The 12033-nt window shown below is 43.6% G+C and overlaps 1 protein-coding gene across 8 annotated transcripts in view; it reads left to right on the top strand.

The window, feature by feature from the left end:
* IL1RAPL2 (interleukin 1 receptor accessory protein like 2) overlaps positions 1–12033 on the top strand; it is a 432870-nt gene that overhangs the window by 152205 nt on the left and 268632 nt on the right. The window lies entirely within an intron of this gene.

Here is a 12033-nt window from a genome sequence, read left to right on the forward strand (position 1 = left end):
AAGGCCAGGGTCTTTGTTGTAGTTCAGAGAGATCCTCTTTGCAAGAGTGAGAAGGTGCAAGGAAGAGCAAGGACTTGCTTGCTCTTGTCTTGAGGCTGTTCAGGAAAGGCAGAGCTGGAGAGCAGGGTATGCCTGACCTTGGCCTGCTGAAGTACCACTGGGGTGGAAGAGGATGAAGATGAGAGACTGTGTCTGGTGATAACTTCTGGATTGTTTCCCCTGCTTGCTTAGTGGAGTGATGGGAATCACTGCCCCATGCTGTAGTCCAGAGTTTTGTCTTGTAGATTTAGGAGAAAAGTTAAAAATACTCCCAGGTGGCTGAATAGTGTGAACTGGGCTCCTTAGAGGGTAATTAGGGTAATTTGTGACATTAGCCTGTGGGCTCTTGATGAACATTTAAAAAATGGCCCTGGTACTTCAGCTGTAGGAAAGTCAGGCTTTTTGTACTTTTTTTTCTTATACTATTATCAGCAGCTGTGAAGAGTGATGCAATCCATATGCCGTATGGAGCACCTATATATAAAAATCTGACATATGGATGTTGTGAAGTTCTTGGAAGATTCCACATGCTTGAGATCACCCACGTGTTAAAAACATTCTGTTTGGGAATTAGTTGTTGAGATTTATGTTAAATTCCCCAAAGTGAAACCAGGCAAATTGTACTGGGAATGTTTGTAGCACGGAGTCAGGTCTTTATTACTCTTTTCAGTCCCCAGTGGAGAACCACATGTTTTGGGAAGGATGTGTTTGGCTGAATGTTTTCAAGATGTCTCTCCAGATAACTTTTACTGGATTTCTTAACCTGTTGGATCTGAGATGTTTCTAGCTTGTTGTTCTTTAGTGTCATCTCCTGCCCCTCACTAGCTGGGAGCCTCTGTCCCCATAGGCAGTATGGGAAGGGAGGATGAGGCACAATATCACTCAACACCTGGTTTCTCAATTAAGTCTTCAGGATTGTTTTGCTGCATAGAAATTAAGGCAACCTAGTTGCTGCTGTTTCTGTGGGACTTGAAGAAGGTAAGGCATTCCAATGGATTTAGAAATTAGTAAAGCACGCAGTTTGCAGGAAGCTGCTGCCTTTCCTAACACTGATTTTTCATGCTCCTGTAGCTCATCATGTCAGAATGTTTATTTGGAAGTTCTCCATGGCTAGCTAGCATGAGTTGGCCAGACTTTTTTTTTTTCTTTAAATCTTTTTTTATGCACTGAGATGGGAATCCACCCTTCTACTGCTGATTTGGCTGATGCAGCAGGGCTGGCTGCACTATCCTCCCTGAGGAATTTGCCATTGGAGCATGAGAGTGAGTGACGAGGTGGGCATAAGGCTTGGTGGGCATGTTGGCTCCACACAGATGGAGACTGAGCAAAATCAATGACTGAGTGAGCAAATGGTAAGGAGGAAGGTACATATAAACTGAAAAGACTTTTCAGTTTTCCTCACTGTTTAAGAAGCACAGAGCAAGCGCTATAAAAATACAGCTGAGTAATATGGAGTTGGTTGATCCTCCTCTGGCCTCAGCAAAGGCAGATGGAAATGGGCCCATTTATACACTGATTTTGGGGCTTGTTCAGAGTGAGTGTCAGTAAACACTGCACAAGGATCATGATCTAGGGTGGGCTTTATTCCTCATATACCATACTTCTCCCAGCACCTGGGACGTGCTGTGCCCCCAGATGTTTGTACCAGTACTGTGAGTTTTCATGAAAGACATCTCAAATTGCTGCTGTCCTCTCTGTCGATTTTGTTCTTGTGGAATGGCAGAGGATTGACAGTGATTTGGATTCCGCTTTCTGAAATGCTTAGTCCAGTGCTTCAGTGATGTGGAGTAGCAGCAAGCAGTGCACTTTGGAGCTTGGTTATTTAAGAGCTCAGGTTACAGATGTACATAAACCTCTTACTCCCCAAAGAGCTGTCAAGGTAAAGTAAATTCCACTGCCAATAAGTGTTTGTTGTAATCTGTGAAGCAATAGCAGGAGACCGAGCCTACAGCACATGTCTGTACATCACTTTAATCTGTAAACAAGCTGGAATGATTTCTAGTTCATACCTGTGTCTTAGTTACATGCACGTGCTGTGCTACAGTAAATTCTACTTGCTTAAAATCCTTTGCAGGGAAGAAACATTTTTCTGGCTTTTATTTGAAATGAAAGCTGTTCCCTGGGGTCATGTCAGCTGCAGAAATCCAGACCCCAGCACAAGTGTCTGCATTAAAAACTGGGCTTTGGGCTCCATTAAAATACTGTGACTGCACATGTCACAAACAGAGACAGGCAGCACAGTGGCACAGGCGCTTAAAAGATTGCATCCCACTTAGAAACTGGGGGACTTTTCAAACTGCAGGGCTGCAATCCTGGGAAAAGAAACAACTATATCCTCTCTTTCCTTTTTCCAGCCCCCTATCTCCAGCCTCTGTCAACTCTTGGCTTTAAACTTTCTTTGAAATTATGTGCTTGTCTCTTGGTAGAGTTCCCTGGTATTTTAATTGGGGATGGCAGGTGAGGCATAAAGTCAAAGACCTGGAAATAACCTGTAAAATTAAAACAATGAAGTCAGAAAGACAGAAAGTCAAAAAGACATCAGAAAGACACTTCAATTAAAAGCGGTGATGGTAACTGCCAGATTTTTGGGAATGTTGGCAAACTCGTGATTAGATCACACAGAATTGTATAAAACTTTTAAGGCCTTTGACTATGAACAGGCTGGAGGACTCCGAGAAGAGAATGGCCAGGCTCCAGTAAGAGATGTGTATTGTGACAGTTTGCTACACATTGTGTAGGCAACAAGTCGTGCTGATGTGTTAATGCATCTTTTTGACATTTCTGAGGAAAGTAAATGTCATCTTCCCCTACAACACATTGCATGTTGTTATATGTGTACGTATGCATGTCATTGCCATACATGTGAGCAGAGAGTGCCCTTCACTGCCCCTAAGACAAGTGTTGACCTGCTCTGTTCTGGCTAGGTTTTGTAGGTGGCTCATTGCCATGATGTAGGAGTGCCTTTTATTTCTATAGCAAGCACTTTGACCACCACCTATTTAATATTAAGTCTGTTTTCTCTCAGTTCCTTCTGGAGGAGGAGGATTGGAGCAGAGTGTTTTGGTCAGCTTTGCCGCTCTGCTTTGGTGTGGCACGAGTTGCATCTGTTGTTGGGGAAGTCTGGATCCAAGAGGACTTTGAAGTAGAAGGGATTGGGATTTATGGTAAGGTCACAGTTCCTGGGTGAATTAATTTGTCATATCAGTTGATGAGAAATGCTGTCCCCTGCCCTAGCAGGTGAAGGTGTGCTCTGATTTTAAGCATGTGAGTAGTCCATATTGAGTCTGGATTAGAAGCTGAGATTGCTTTTTGACAGTGTCAAAATAAACTAAAGAGTAATAATAAACCACAAAGAAGAGGATAGGATTTTAAAAACTGAAGACTCTCATCTTGCACATCTTCTGCTCTTGTCCTACTCTTTTTGACTATGAAGCTGAAGCAAAAAGAGAAAAGTGCTCAAGGCTATTCAGATTTTCAGTGCAAAGGGCTAATGTTTTGGTGAGATGAGCAGGAAATAATGTCCAGAGACTTGCAGAAGAGCATAGGGATTTGCAGTGATTTTTGAATCCCTGCTTAGCACTGCAGGTCATTCAAAATCTGAACTATAACAAAGGGCATGTCAGAGACAAGGAGGAGTAGAGAAACAGAGATCCCATAGGTGCAAAGTGCACTAATCTGGATCTAACAAGCAGTTTATGGGTATTATGGATTCTTATTGCTTGGTGTGGGACTGTGCACACTGTTTGGTGCTCTTAGGCAGAATGAACAATTTTCTGAAAGATTTTCCAAGGTGTGAATCCTGGCAACTGGAGTAATGCTGTGTAAGTGCCAATTAACTTCTCTGTAGCTCTTTGGCAGCCTGAGAAAGCCCTACTGCAGTTCTCCCTTTCCCATCCTCATGGGGAAAGCAAAGGCCGGGGAGGTTGAGCCTCAGAGCGTCTGTTGTTATGTGCTGATGGGATCATTGGGGATGGCAGACGGGCCCTGTGGCCCCAAATGGATCTTGTGCATTAGGAACACCCAGGAGGTGAGCGGGGTGTCTGTGAAAGTCTTGGTTTAAGGATCTTACAGTGTTGTAAAGAAGCCCAGGGGCAAAGAAAAGGATCGAAGACAGTTCTCCCGGGCTGTGCTCAGCTGCCTGTGCTGGTGAAGGGGATGAGCCGCTTGCTTGCTGGTCCAGTTCCCTGCTTTGGCACCAGGTTTTGTTTGTATTTCCTTCCAGCCCCTGAAGGAAGTGAAGCAGGGCTCATGCAAACAACTAGACCAACTGTGGGAGCAGAGAAGATGTGTTCTGTAAGGAAATGTCTTTCTGGGTCTAAATAGTATATGATGAAGGCCAGCAGAAGCAATCTGAATTTGGACTTTCTGGATGGCTGGTTCCCTGTCTCGGGTCAGGACACCTAATTTCCAAAAGCATTAAAAATTTCCATACAGCTTTAGACTGTCTCCAGATTCCCACCCACTCAATCTCTAATTAAATGAAAGAATTTCCACTTTATGATTAATCCTTCTTTTCAGGGCAAGCTGCACAATAGTTGAAAAAGTAAGACTTATCTGTCTGCTGCTTTCCTTCTGCCTTTTTAGTTTGCAAATGAATGTAGGGTCATCTTATATCATTTGTCTTCTTAGAACTTTTGCCAGTTTTAATTCTGTAAAATGCAATAGTCATTCCTCATACTTATCTGTAAATTGCATTGAATCTTGTTGCAGTCATATTAGGTGGTAATGATTTATATGCCTTCTAATAATTTATTTGATTATGCCAGCTGTGTTCCATTTTTAAAGAATCATTGAACTAATGCTCTTGTGTAGGGAACAAAGAAATATTTTCCATAGTTCTTACTCTGCCTTTCTGCAGTTTGGTACAGTGCTGCATGTTGTGTTCATTAATATAGTGGTATGTAAGGATCAGGCTGACAATTTATTACAGGTGTTTAATGTTGTTAGACTTCAGGTTGCACAGAAGCTGCGCATGCAAAAGTGGTTTAAACGTGGTGTGTGTCAGTGCTTAGGTGATTCTGCCTCGTGCATGTCACCAGATTCTGCAAGTCTGTGATGGGACTATCTGTGCTGGGCATGGATGGGGCCAGCAGCTCTGAGCTCGGTGGGAACGTGAAGGATGAGTAACACTGTCGAAAATCTCAGTGGCAAGATACGTTGGGTTTTCCTCTCCTTTTCCTTATGCCCCCAAAGTTCTTCTGTGCAGAGCATAAGGAGCTTTGTGACCCCCCTCATCAACAAAGCGCTGGCTGCAGGGAAATAGTTAAGCACAGGTTTAACTTTAGGATTGGAATTACTCCCTGTGATCTCTGAGGCAATTGTTCTCTCAAAAATAAGCAAATAGGAAACGGGGCTGCTGAGGGGGAACAGGGAGAGAAAAGCACAGCAGGACTAAAGGAAAGTGATTCTTCTATCTGGTATGTCTCATATATTGGACACTTTCAGCATCCCCTTTCTTGATGGACTGTCTACCTTGTCTGTTTTCTCTCCCTTCTGGAAATGTGTGCCTAACTCCTGGATAATAATACCTCCCACGGCAGCTGACAAAACACAAAGAAGTAGGAAGAAGCTTCAGCTCTAGGGAAAAATTCTTCTCTTCACAAAAAAAAATGATGTAGTTTTCCTTTTCCTTTTCCTTGACTTGCATACTTAGAAAAGCACAGGATGGAACAAAGTCATTGCACAAGTGCAAATAACTTCTGACTTTTTTCTTCCTCTAAGATTTCTCTTTGAAAAATGGTGAATTTCTTTATGAATATGTTGGCACAAAATACCAATTTTTGGCAATGTTTGAATGCTGCTTTTTTTGCCATTTGATAGTAGTACTACACTGCTGAGACACTGCACTTTTGAACAGGATGAAATGTGGTTACTTCTTAGGGAAAATGATTGCAGTTACTTCAGAAGCCAAATTGCTGCCTTTTCCAGAGTTCATGTACAGGCTGGTACTGTGTGTGCCTGAAAAGAGAGGTAGTACAACCCAAAGGGACAGAAACAGTAGGTAGACAAACAGGAAGATATTTTAGCCAGTGTACAAGCACCTGAAAACATGGAGAAAATCAAACAAGAAATCACTTCCTTGCAAGAAATTAAAGCATCCAAGCAATGAAATGAAGAATCAAACAGACATATGATATCCTCTCCCTTTAAACCAGTTTTTTTTTCTCCTAAAGCACTTCAGTTTTTGGAGGAGAATTTGAATCCTGACCCTGTAAAGTGCCTAGTTAGTTCCCAGCTCTGCTCCCAAGTGGCTCAGCCCCTCCAATCCGCTGAAACTGGGGAGCCAGATCCACAGTCTGGGTCACTACATCTGCCCCCCTGGTTACAAAAATACACTCCATGTCTCTTCATCAATTTTTTGTTTCTCTTTACCATTTCTTATTATTGCTTGTATTGCTGTTATTGCATTAATTCTACCATGGAGTGTCACTGTGATTGGGAGTGGGCCTCCTTAACATCTCTGTTCGTGTGCTTTTCAACATTATTTACTTTTTGACATTACTGCAGACAGCTGTGTGCACACAGAACATCTGGGGGCCTGCTGGACTGTGAAACCTCCTGACATAGATGTTTAATTTGCATTGACGTATTTTCACTTTTACTTTATACCTGTTTGCAGCCTTGCATGTCTTTTGGCTCTTTGCTCTTTTACAGATGACAAGTAGCAGAGACCTGAAACGGAGGGAATACCCTTGGTCTTCTGCAGAGCTGTGGTGTGTGAATAAGGGGTTATTCCCAAAACTCTTCCTGTGGCTGCTGAGGAATGTTGGTGTTTAAACAGTTGCTTCTTGATTGCTGATACTCTCTTTTTAAGTGTTATTGTTTCATAATGGTCATTTGCACTTGTACAACCTCCTTGTCATGAGAGTGGTTGATACTTTGCTAAGAGGCTGATTTCAACCTAATCTTTTCACAGACATGGTTATTAGGGAATGCAGCATTCTGCCAGATTTTCTACTCCATTAAGCAGCCACATCATCTTTGTGAAGAAAAGTGCCTGCTTTTATAGGAGTTGGCTTTGGTGTGTTGGGGCCATTTGGGTGTTTACAATCAGTGTTGAAAAGCAGCTGATCCTGCAGGTGCCAGTTCTCTGGCTATCCACAGCTAGTTTTTAATGCAAATCTGAAAGTACCATGTCTGGTACCTTCTTTGCTCCTGGGGTAGCTCTGTTAAAAAGACACGTTAACATGTGTAAGCCGTTGTGCCAACCCCAACCACTCAATCATTCTGTGCATCTCGTGGCCTTCTCTAGACTTGTCAGATTTGTGCAAGCAAGGAGTTGGTCTTCCAGGAGCACAGCTGGTTCCCTGGAGCATGGCTGGTTCCCTGGAGCATGGCTGATTCCCTGGAGCATGGCTGGTTCCCTGGTGCATGGCTGATTCCCTGGAGCATGGCTGGTTTCCTTGGCTGCCCAACAAGGTGCTGCTTTGGGCTCTTCTCTTTTGCCTGCAACTTCCTCCTGAACCATTGTGTTTGCTTGTTGACTAAGTCCTTCCTATTTCCTTGTGTCTGTAGTGACCCTTCAATGAGGTTAGGGGTATTTTTTCCCAGAGATGTGGAATATTTGTTCCCTGCACACGTTGGTCTTTTGCTTACTCTTGAAAGTGCGATGTAGCAAATTGCATTGCTGTCTGTTTCTGTTCTGTTGTTGATTAATCTGTTTTTCCACGAGGGCTCTGTTATGAGAGAAGATTAATATTACAGAGAAGATACTTGTTTGTTTCAAATATTTTGTTTCCTTTCTCTGTTGGGAATACTAGTATAAACACCAGGCAATCTGAATTTAAATAACTAAAGTATTAGTCTTGCTATTCCAGTTGCTTGTCATTACACTTGAGGATATGGTTACAGCTGATTATACAAAAATACCTGAGCCATACATTTTACATTCTCAATCAGCATATTATAGATGAACTGTGAAAATTTGAGATAGCTTTTTATGATAATTGAGAGAGATTTTCCTTGAAGTGTGCAAGACTCTTGAGAGAAGTTGAATTGCTTGTCTGTAATTTTGTTATAAGCTTTACTGGTATTTATTTAACATGCAGTTTATTGCTACTGAATATTTTTCTTATGGCTTGTTGTCAGAGGCTGCACACTCAGAAGGTTGCTCCCAGGTTTGACAGCCTCTGCACAGTGGCTTGCTTGTTTGACCCATCTGAAACATCCTTCAGGAGCCTGACTCATGTGCAAGGCAGCTGTGCACTTATGTGAAGAAAATGTAAATTGTTATTGTCTGAGTGAGCCCCTTCAGCTCCCCCCTTGACATCGAGGGTAATCAGCCAGCCCGCGGCCCTGGCTAAGATTCCTCCAGCCCTTGGACCTTCCCAGACACAAACTGCCAATTGCAACAGATCCCTGATCCTTGGCTTTGGAGGTTTGAGGTTGGAAGCTGGTCCTTGACTCACTCCTACAGGTCTGGGCTGTCCTGTCCCCCATGTCAGTGGCACCAGTGAATTGGATTGACCTGCTCTTGCCTTGGAGGTGTCAGTACCTTACAGGTATTACCCCTATAAAGCTGTGTGGGGCAGCCTCAAGGTGCTCCCTGGTCGTAGAAAATGTGATTCTGGCAGTTAAATACTTCTTAACGGGATGAGGGAATTTCACGTGCTGGGACTGTGCAGGTGAAGGCCAAAAGGGTTATTTTATTGGAGTGAGAGGCTGCTCACCCAGCACGTGACTGCTCAGGCCCTTCAGCCCAGAATGTGCAGCTTTTTAGCACCACAGGGATGAGCTCTGCCAGGTTTGGGGGTTGATGCAAGCACATGGGACAGCAAGGTGGCTTTTGGAGCCCCAGGATCTGGCTCCTGATGCCTCCTTCATCTGCAGAAGCTGGAGTTGACCAGAGATGCTACTGGATTCTTACAGCCCATTACATGTCTTCCTGCTCAGCTCTTCCTTGCAATTATTGCAAATAAAAGTGAAGAGGAGCCATGGTGATTACCTTTTTGAGATTCAGGTTAAATTCAGTTTTAAAAGTAAAAATTAAATATTAAGTTCTCAATTTAAATGAAGCAAGTGAAGCACTAATGCAGTAAACTATAATTTGTGAGATTTTGGTGCAGAAGGTTCAGCTTGTCCTTGGGTAGATGAGATGCAGACTGGCATGCCAGGTGAGAAACAAATATTTTTCTGCCCAGATTTATGGCAATAAGTGGAAAGTTACAACTCTCACTTTTCTTTGTTGGCCCTTGTGAACAAGGTTACTTTATGCTTGGCTGTGTTTGCTGGTCTTGAGTGACAAGAGTTAGTTTCTCCATAGCTTTAGGGTACACTCTCATGTTCATTAGTGTGGGAGATCACTGCTGCTCCTGTCCCTCCCCTCGGCATTTTCATAGAGGTTTTATGCAGCTGGAGATTGGCAGGTGGGATGGGAGAACTGCCTCCTCCAAGGGTGTGTTGTGGGGGACATGGAGGCAGCAGGACAGAGCTTGTGTCTCAGCTTATGCACAAGGATTTGGAGGTCGGGTTGCCCGACTGAGAGCTGGTGTAAAGCCCTTTGCTTTGGTTTGATTAGAGTTGTTTAGCCCAGTGTGTCTTGACTCTGTCCATTCAGCCATGCTCTCCGTTTGTTTTAGTGTTTGCAGCGTCAACCTCTGGGGCATTAACTCCAGAGGAGACTTTTGTCTGTTTACCAAGATGGGAATTGCCTAGTTTGGGGGTAGGCTGCAATCCCTTCAGAAAACTCATCTTTAATATATTTCCTGTAATCACAGCTTAAAAACAAACACACATTTCCAAAATGTTCCTCATTTTTTACCCTGCTATTTCTCGCACAGGCATTAATCATCCACTTCTCCATGTAAGTACAGAGCACAGCCTATTGCAGTGAAGAACTGACTTCTCATGCCTGGTGAAAAAAATGAGTGATTTTACAGAGAGATTCCTATCACTCTGGGGAGCAGTGATCGTGCTGGAAAAATGTTCACTGACCTGTGTGACACAGGTACCATGTGTGTCGTGATTTTGGTGGTGTTCACTCTGTAGAACATCCTACCTTACACTACAAAGCTACAGTATTGGCTTTAGGGTTGTTTAAACCCAGCCTGGCTTGATAATCATTAGATTATCAAGTGTGTGCCGGCTCAGGTTGTGCAGGGCATGACACTGGAATTTTGGGGTGCCCACTTTTTGCTTGCTGTGGTTTGGTGAAGATGCTGGGGCTTATCCCAGTGAGCCTTAGCACTGGATATGTTTAGTCCAAGTTATGGTTGTGAAAATGCAGGTGTTCCTGCAACAGTGGCTTAGAGATGTGTAGATATTATTTCCCTCTCTCTGGAAGGCACGAGTTGTTCAGCAGGGTGGGTGCAGTGTGCCCAGGTAGTGCCCCAGTGCCTTGCTCTGTCATTTCTGCTGCTCTCTATTAACCCACTTCACCAGGCCCCTTCCACCACAGTCTTGTCTCTCTGACCTGAGCCCTGCTCACCCTGCACCTCTCAGACCCACGGGGTGAGCCCAGAGCAGCAGCAAGCTGGACCTGAACTTTGGCTTTCTGTGCAGTCCTGGGCTCAGGGACAAGGGCTTAGAAAGGAGAGATGGTTTCTGGTGAGGATGAACTGTCTGGCTCAGCAGGCTGTGGAGGCAAGATCTGAAATCCTGAAGAGGCTGGAGCAGGATTTGATGTTTTTACCTTGTGTTGCCACAAGCAACCTCCTTGTGTCATAAAGCAAGATCTGTTCTTTATTGTCTTTGGATTTTAAACTGCCTTAGTCAGCTCTTGCAGCAGATGGTTCAAGCACAGCATACACAGTCTGTGGCTGCTGGAGCACCTTCATGCTCCTGGATATGGAAACAGGGCTGCTGAGCCTGGGCCTGTGCTTGTGGGAGCACAGTGTTTGCAGGCAGGCCATACCCAGCCCAGGAGTGGGATCTGTATTCAGGATGGGGTCAGGGGTTCATCAAAAAGAGCATCCCTCCCACCCCTGCCAGCCGGCAGTGCAGCCATGGGTTTGTGCAGCGAGTCTGAACTCCCTGCACCGGGGCCAGGGATGAAGTCTGTGCAAGCCTTATGTCCACATCCCCTTTGCAGCCTGAAAACAGGCAAATGACAGTGGAACAGGCAATGAGACCACCCCAGTGATTTGAAAATACATTGCTCCATAATTTCCTGTGTAATCTTACACTGTTCTGCAGGAACCCAACAAACCAGTGCCTGCCAGAGACCCTGTTCTAGGAGGCGCCTGTTGTTCAACACAAATATTGCTAAATAGGAATTTCAAGGTAGCAGGTTTGTAGCAGTGGGGGGGAAGGTAGAAGTGGGCTTAAATTTGCAGAAATCTTTGACTGCAGTAAAGCTGTGGACCAGGATGTTTAAAAATTTAGCATGAAAACAACAGACTGGCAGCCTGCAGTACCGAAGATTTAAAAATTAAAATGCCACCATGCTTAATGGAATCACCAAAAGTAACGATAAAAATGTAATTACTTCTGATGAGACAAATGTCCTATTAAGTAAAGAATACGGTAACTCTCAGTTGGCTTGGGTAGCCTAGGTAATTTAAAATGAGTTATATTTCTTTGAGCTCAATATGCAAGTGAACTGGAGATTATATATAGTTACTATTTGCAGGATAAACAGCCAGTAATTTAAGTTGATTATGAACAGACCCAAATCCTTGGAGTGATTATGGCCATGCTGCTGTTTGGGGTCAGTTTAACTCAGGTTTGACATTGAGACCTGATTTCCAAAAAGCACACAGCTGTTAGGTTACTGAGCATTAGTGTTCATGCAGTTTGTTTTTCTTATCTCTTCTGTGGCCTGAATGCATTCATACTTTGACTCTACAGGTACATGAGTACAGTGGGAACAGTTTCTTTTCAGGTTTAATGCAATTTAATTGACACAATAGTAAAGACCTTATTTTTCTACTGAATTTCAGACTGTTAAAATTGAGAAGACAAACATCCTTCAAAGCTACTATGGCATTTGATTCTTAACTTCAGTCAAGAACCAGCTTGTTTGTAAAACAGAAGCAATGTTACTAAATGGTCAGT

The sequence above is a fragment of the Neopelma chrysocephalum genome, unplaced genomic scaffold, assembly GCF_003984885.1.
Source record: "Neopelma chrysocephalum unplaced genomic scaffold, ASM398488v2 Primary Assembly neopelma1_73b, whole genome shotgun sequence".
Classification (NCBI taxonomy): Eukaryota; Metazoa; Chordata; class Aves; order Passeriformes; family Pipridae; genus Neopelma; species Neopelma chrysocephalum.